This window comes from Dasypus novemcinctus, chromosome 22 (genome assembly GCF_030445035.2).
Source record: "Dasypus novemcinctus isolate mDasNov1 chromosome 22, mDasNov1.1.hap2, whole genome shotgun sequence".
Lineage (NCBI taxonomy): Eukaryota > Metazoa > Chordata > Mammalia > Cingulata > Dasypodidae > Dasypus > Dasypus novemcinctus.
Window position 1 is genome coordinate 62,219,885 of NC_080694.1, and position 8,492 is coordinate 62,228,376.

Sequence of the window (8,492 nt, forward strand, 5' to 3'; positions counted from 1 at the left end):
CTTGAAACCAGAGAAGTCCATGGAGTCATTTCTGGAGGCTGGAGTCTGGAATCCGGGTGCTGGCAGCCCCTGCTGGAGGCTCTGCCCGTGGCCCTCCCAGCCACTGGTGGCTCAGGCGCTCCATGGTTTGCGACAGGCAAACTCCATCTCCGGCTCTGCCATCGTGGGGAGATGTTTCCCCTGCCTCTGTGCCATGTTTCTAAGTTTCCTCCTCTACAGGGACAAGAGTCGTAGTGAATACAGGTCCACCCTAATGCAGTATGACATCTTAGCTAACTACATCTGCTAAGGCCCCATTGCTGAAGGTTCGGGGTGACATGAATTTGGGGGCAATTTCTGCAACATATTTGGAAAGGAATCATTCCCATATGCAGTGCATTTGCTTATGTGCCTCATTGACCTCAGTATCATTGATTTTAATAGAGAAATGTAAAACCTTGGTATTTTCAAACCTGGATGACAAAGTGTGTTCTCTATGAAAACTAAGGAGCACTCTTTTACAGTTGTTTCTGTAGTGCAGTGGTTATCACAGTCGTCCAAGAACCGGAAAGGTCCCCAGTTCAACACTGGGCAGAAACAAAATAAGGTCTTTCTTTTCCTTCAGGAAGGCTAAGTAGTCAAGGAGTATCAAAGCCCACACCACTCACCGAAGACCCACTTAACAGGAAAGTCCCTCCTTTTTGATTTCTAATGCAGGATTTATTAAGATAGTGAATCAGTTCAAAAATTTGAGAACATAACAAATTCAGTATATTTACTTTTATGTCTTCTGGGCCTCAATACTGCCTTGTCTTCAGTCTTTGAGCCAAAAGAACATACTTCAGTTGGGAATGTTAAGTTGGTTCACAAATGAAACTCTTCATCACAGTTTTCTCAGGCTACTGGCATGAGCAAAAGGTATCCGAGTCAATGTTTTGCCTATAAAAAGTTCAATTCTACCAGAGAAAAGGAATCTTTGCAGGTCCCTTGCCCTTTGGCCTCACCGAGGAGCATCTGGTTCTCAAAATCCCCAGCTTACGAAAGAGGAGAGGGGGTGAGTCACACGTGGTGGAAGGACCTCAGTGTGTCCTGATGGGAGCTGTAACATCCAGCTCTTCGCTTTGGATGCGACTCTTGGTGAACATGGACGGCTGATGCCCTACACCCCCATTCCGTTTTATCTCAAAATCATAACTGGGGGGGGAGGAATCCTCCCAATGGGCAGACCTTTGGATGGTAGACATGGCCATCATGTACAGTGTCTACTGTAAAGGACAGTAGACATCCTTTGTGAGGATGTCAGAATAGATATGAACCCATGGGCAGTGATTAATAGGCTTGCATTGTTGGTCAACGGTAGAAGGAAAAGCCTGGGAAGCAAATGTGACATGGGAGGGAGCACAAATTGTGAAGGTCTCTGTGTCACGTGCTGTGCCTCCCAGGATCCATCCACCACAGAAGTGTTAACCAAGGAAGCGTCAGAATGACTCTGCCCATTTTTGTCAAGTCAGGCTTAGGCATCAGCCACTCCAGTGCTGGCACAGCAGCTGTTGGCAGGGGTGGGGCATGCATGGGCCCAGGGGCATGGCTCCCATTCACCAGCTGTTATCTAGCTACTGTCACTGCCAAACATCAGACCTGCCAAATGTACAGACCCACGTTAAGTCCTTCATATGGCACCTTCCAGAGAAGGCTAAGCACTTTTCCCTCTTCTTGATTTCCCCAGAAAAAGATAACAAATAGAACCCAAGAAATGCTATTTCCACATCAGATGAAGTTGTTAGAGGGAGAAGGTGGCACGAGTGCTGGCTTGCAGTGGCTGTGATGACCAACCCCTTGCTGGGTCAAGGCAAACCTTCCCCAGGAACCTGGAGTGTTGTCAGCTGATTGCTCAAAGCTGAGCTCCCTCTAGCACCTGCTCTTACCTAAAGGAAACTGTGCTGACCAAGGTTATGCACACTCTGGAAACAGCCTGTACCTAAGGACAGGTCTGTGAGTCTTTAGATCCAGCTCCTGGGCCTCTTTCAAGATTACTCCAGAGGGGCACAGCAGCTCCCAACTCATACTGGGATGTGCTGAAGCCTCATTGTATCTCAGATCAAATTTTCTCCTATGCCGTGATGAGTTCCTCATCTCTTGTTTATGGAAGCACTTTTCAAAAACGTGTCTCCATGAAAATGCCACCTGAGTCCTCTCATGTCCTGTCACCTTTCCCTGGACCCCCCAAACACGGGACCAGATAAAGGCACTGCTGGCCCAGTCCTTCCCCTATTTCCTCTGAACCTTTGTAAATATTCCCAGGAGACAGTCTGAATAAACTGGGCATGTTTTCCGACATCTGGCTCATACCCTTGTGGTTTATCGATCCTTGGCAGTGAGAGAGTGGGGTTTCTCCACTATGGCACACACACAAGAGCGGTGCTGTGGGTCATAATTCATTTCCCTGTGTAGGTCACGGATTGAGACCTGGTGGCTGTGGGGGACCGATACCCACTGGTGAAGTGACTTTGCCCTACCTCTTTGCGATGTGAGTAAAACGTTGTTCCATCCGGTGTTGTGTTCTGTTGTCTGCCCGGGCATTGGCAAACCATGGCGTGAAGCGGCTGCCCATGGACTGGTGGCAGACATCGTGCTCTTGCCACCCTGCAGCTTGTGACCTCCCCCCCCCCCGGAGGTGGTAATAGGTGACTCTCTTTCTAAACAGGCTCCCAGAGGACTCAACCTCATACAGGCCCACAGATCTGATTTGCAGAAGAGCTGCGAAAGGGATTATTGCAAAACAGAACTCAGATATGGTTATTCCTAAGATAAGAATCATCCAATGGCTCCCCATTGCACTTGAAGAAAAGTCAGATCCTTTCCATCTGTCCTACACACTCCTTTGATTTCGTCTCTACTATTCTCTCCTGTACTTGTGCTCCAGTTCCGTGGAACCCCTTCTAGTCCTGGAATGTTCCAGCCAAGCACCCACTGCTGGACTTTGACACTGGTTGTGCTTTTTGCCTGTAACGCCCTACGTTTCAGATGCTTGATTGTGCACTTCTTCCAGTCAAACACATCACCATCTTAATGAAGCCTGTGCTGATACTTCTTTAGAATTCCAGACTAATCCTATTCCCCCAGATCCACACGCTTAGCTTCATTTTTTCAATCATACTTAACATCCCATTGTACATTTTAAAATTCAGAGTTGATCCATCAGAACAGTCCAGAGAGGTCATCTAAAATGCATATCTAAATATTTTTGCAGCAATGGCAAAAAAGATATTACATCAATTCTAAGAGACAGCAATATGGGGCATAAGGGGACATGGGCTTTTTCCTTTTGGAATAATGAAAACTGAGGTGATGAGAGCACAACTCTGATGAAAATTAAAGCCACTGAGTATACACTTTGGATGGATTGTAAAAAATATGGGGCTGTAGAACACATGGAATCCAGTACTGGAAGATGGGCTGTGGGTAACAGGACAAATGTAAGAACATGCTCTCATGAACTATAACAAATTTATAATATTAACAAAGGTTGGGAATAGTCAGGTGGGATGGGGGGAAAATATACCAAATGTAAGATATGGGCTGTAGTTAGTAGTAGTATTTTGACAATGCTCTTTCATACTTTGTAACAAATGTTTTTACAATAATGCAAGGTGTTGGTAGTGGGGTGAGTTATGGGAGACCTGTATGATGACATGCATGTTTGTTTTGTAAGTCCACAACTTTTACTATACACTTAATATATATGTATGTGCATGTATGTATGACATACTTCAATAGAATTTTTTGTGACAGGTGATTTTTAATATTTTCTTAATAAATACAAAGAAGGTAGTGGCTGTAGCCCAGAGGTTGAGCACCTGCCTCCCATGTATGAGGTCTCAGGTTCAATTCCCGGTACCTCCTAAAAAAATACAAAGGGAATTAATTCTGTTGATCAATACAACTCTGGGAAAGGGCGAAAATGGAATTTCAGAGCAAATGGATAAAGTGCATCCTTGTTTAGATCATCACTTTCCAACACTCCCAATATCCATAAAGCAAGAATTTCACTCCATAACACAGAGGAGCTTTAGATGATAGCACAGACAAGATGATAGCAGAGGTATAGGACCTAACAAAAGAGTGTTGGTTATCTTTGATTGGTCTATACTAGGAAGAATAAAATCCGCTGGAAGGACAGGTAAGGGAATCTTACAGGAGGAAAAGCACTAAATGTACCAAACAGCAGTAAAAACCACTCTTTAGCAGAGGTGTGTCTTAAAAGAATGGGGTAGTAATCAGGTAGATGAAATACTAGGCTGCTGTTACCCTACGCCATCCCAAAATAAATAGTGTGGAAGTGTAGTAGTGTAGCAGTATTTGACTCAACAAAGAAAGGCAGTCTTTCAGTCTTCAAGGCAAACCTTGCCAATGCTGGCTGAGGCCTGACAGGGAATGAGAAGACTGTAAAAGCAGAGGTGCTTCTTGCTTATCTCCAGGAATAGTGAACTCCCACATTTTTGCCATTTTCCTTTGCCCTAACATTTGTTCACTCTGTTATTCTTTTGGACAAACTCCAGTCCTTGAGGAAACAAGAAGATCCTTCCCATAATACACCTTTCTAAGTCTTCCAGACTATACTTCAGTGGTTTCTAGATTCACTTATATTCCATCACATTCACTTTACTTAACTTTCTCTCTCTATCCTCTGTGCTGATATACCAACCCAGTCCCCTTTAAGGGAGTGTCAGATGAAGCTCCAAGAACCTCCAAGGTTCTGATAGGGCTCTATTTTTCCTTCCAGAATGGAACTGTATTGTTTCTAGCTACCCATACTGTAGAAAAGATCCTCATTCCTGAAAAAAATAAAGACTTTGGTTTTTCCAAGCTTACTCAAATTGATATACTTCCGATAATCTAGGCCAATTAACAAACCTTTCTAATAGGCCATAGACACCTTAGTTCTCTGCAAAGTATGAAGCACACTCTCTATATATATGTAAACACACACATATACATATATATACATGTGTGTGTATATATATACACACACACACATATATATCCCAAGCACATGGTAAATTAGAAATGACTAGACAATGTCTTCCCCATGGAGAAGGGATGATCATGGTATCTCACATGCATTCCATGTGCATTTTTTTCCTTGAATGTTGCTTACTCACCATTCTCTTGGACAATTATTGGCATGAGGGAGAGTATATGTCAAATAGTACAATCATCAATGAGCCATGCTTGTAATCACCCTATACACACATTGGGAAATAGACATTCTGAAAAGGATCCTGTTTCTCCCTCAAATTGTCCCTCAAACTTGTCACTAGCTCTGGATGGCGTTCCAACAATGATCACTTCTCCCGGAGAACACACTCCAGCCTCACAGCACTGGGTTCCCATGATTGTCCCTACTTCCCAGTGTCAATGATAGGGTCATGATATTCAACGCTGCTCAGCAGAGAATTCCCACTGTATTCGTCAGCCAAAGGGGTGCGATGAGAACTGCCAGAAATCTGCTGGCTTTTAGAAAGGGTATTTACTTGGGGTAAAACCTTACAGTTACAAGGCCCTAAGAAGTCCAACTCAAGGTTGGTTTCTCTCCAGTATGTTGCCACCTGTTGAAACAAGATGGTAGGTGATCTCTGCAAGGGTTCAGCCTTCCTCTCTCTCCTTACAGGCTGGAATAGGGCTTGTTTCTTTCTGGGCCTTCTCAGCTGCTCTGGTCTCTTCACAAGGGCAGGCTGTAAACTATCAGGCTAATGGCTCATCTCTCTTCCTGGGGTCACAGGGTCAAAGTTCTCTCCTTCGCCATGTACCGTGGAGCTCCTCTCTTCCTCTGTCTTCTGGGTGTCTTCCTGAGTGAGTGTCCATTTATATAGCCTGCCAAGGGGGCACGGACTCAACCCTGAATCATGCCCTACTGAGGTGGTTGAGTCAAAGCCCTAATCTTAACAAAATTTAATCAAAGACATCTCAGCAAAATTTAACATGAAGTGTATCACTCCGAGAGGAACAGACCAATTTACAAACAAAACCCTTCTCTTTTTGGGGGTTCATAGATAATCTCAAACTGCCACACCCATCATATGAATGAGCATGATGGCCATTAGTGTAATAGTCTTGTGTAGGGATCATAGTTCCTAACTGAATTTAATATAGTTAAATTCCCATCATATACTCCAAGACAGTAGATACTCCACTGGCTGCCACAAGTCTGGCACCTTCCTGGGCTGTCTGCATGTCTCCCAGCAAGCTCCATTGGTCAATGTTGGGTCATATTGCTCCACACTGGTATGAAGGCTGCCCCTATGAAAGCCTCTAGATCCATAGATCATTTCTCACAGGGTGGTAGATCCAGCAAGTCCTTGTTAGATATTCATAGGGGCCACAGAATACCAGACCCCATCCTGATCTGCTATGTAGTCTAGACATTCCACGGACCTAGGGCAAGAATGGCCATCATAGTCACCAGTTACATGGATCCAGTCATGTAGGGACATGGAGGCTACATATCATCTCTTTTGAGTCATACTTGGCAAAAAGCTCCAGTCTTGAGCTTTGTGGTCATATTTCCCCACCACGTCAATGGGAGACTGCTGACTTCCAAAGCCCCCAACTACCAGAAGCACGTCATTGGCTCCTAGATGAGCCCTTGTCTGGGGTTCCTGCATCTGACACTGGAGTTCAGGTCTCAGATGATACTTCTTTTCTTCCCCTACTTGGTCTCAGCATTGTAAACTACAATGAAAGACTCAGCATCTATTACATCTGTGATGTACCTGGGGGTCAGCAGGAGCATTCGGACACATTGTCGTAAGTCAGGCAAGGATTCTTCTTGCTCCTTCTTAGCATGCTTCACCCAATTGATGACAGCCTCAAAGACTTGCTCTTCAGAATCCACCTGAATTTCATCACACTTGACTAGGTTTTCCATCTCTCCTGAATGTAGAAGAATAAATTCTTCATGCTGTACCATGTCAGGAAAATGCTTCTGGCTACGACCTCAGCTGCTTGCATCAGGTGAACACAATTGTGAATTTCAGCAAAATCCCTGTTAACCAGGCGATTAGAAGGATCCAATTGACTTTCTAGGAACTGGCAGCAGGCTTGCTTCTCACCTTTCAGCTGACGCAGGCAGGCTGCCGGGTGCAGTTCCCACACGTTCTCCACTGTCCCATGTACTGTTTCTGTGTACACAAAGTCCAACAGGATTTCCATGGTAGAGTGAGTTAGACCTTGACTATCAGCACAAGGTTTCCCATTTTCTGAAATCTCACTAGTGAGCCTGGCCAGACGTAATCGCTGGAGGCTGCCAGCACAATGGGCAGGGAAGTCTTTCTGCTCCACTTTCAATGGCACATCACAGAGGGTACTGCTCTTCCTGAGGAAATTCTTTGAATTGCAGATAGACTTAGCAGGAGTGTTTGTCATTACACCTTTGGGGGCCATAATGCCTCCCACCAAGCAATAAGGAGAAAGAGGGAAAGGAATTCTTGGGTCCTGCTACTCTGCTCCTGTGCCCACACAGTCGAGCTGGGCCTGTCCCCAGTGTGGTGGAGGGGTGGGGCGCAGAGCTAACAAGAGGCTAAGGAGGAGCAGAATCGCCCCTGGCCCATCCCAGAGGCTCTAATAAAATGCTAAATAAAATTTTCTTAACTTGTCCTATAAAGAGAGTGACTCTCCTTCTTAGTTTACACCTGATGTAGATCAATGAAAAGTTGCTATTTTTTTTTAGAACCCCATTTTACCATCAAATACAGCCTGGTGAAGATATTGAGTTGTACCGGAGGGTCCTTCATCATCTACATGTTCTCTCCCCCCATAGCATCAGCCCCTAACCCTCTCCCCTCACCTTTCTGAAGCACAGCCTTGGTCTCCAGACATGCTAGCCTCTCTCAACTCCTCTGCTCTCAGCTGTTTGACCTATATTGTTCTCTTAGCGGTGCACAAACAGAGGTCACTGCTGGCCTTTTATCCTAGCTGTTCTCTCAGCCTTTCTTCCTCTCACCTGTCTTACCACTTTGTTTGGCAAACATCATTAACTGCATTTAAGCCTCACCTTCCTGAGAGGTCATACAACAGAATTAAACATCCACCCATGAAAATTCCTCTGCATCTCCACTGATTATCTAGATTTGCTTCATTCTGAGCAGGGAATTCAGAGAAAAGGAATTGTAGACAATGTGAATGTAGTCTACTTATTTGTCTTCAACATAGTTAAAAGAAACAAAAAAAAGAAAAAGCTCTGGCCAGCTCTTCTGAAGCGCAATAGGACAATGTCTACCAAAGTTGCCAAGGCACATATTTTTTGACCAAGTGTTTCTACATATGTCCAAAGCTCTCATGACACTGATGGGATATGGTGAATATTCATGGACATGAAAAGTGTTTGCAATAGTGGGATGTGGGGAAAGAAAGAACCACTCATTTTAAACTATCTATGCCTATATATATTTCATGTGATTGAGTTCTATGCATACTAAAAGAGAATCCTCTGTCCAGGACTAGCTGGTAGTTCA

The 8,492-nt window shown here is 44.6% G+C and overlaps 1 pseudogene; it reads right to left on the reverse strand.

Moving 5' to 3' along the window:
- Nucleotides 1-6,079: 6,079 nt before the first annotated feature.
- LOC101447980 (kelch-like protein 12 pseudogene) lies at nt 6,080-7,857 on the reverse strand (annotated as a pseudogene).
- Nucleotides 7,858-8,492: the final 635 nt, after the last annotated feature.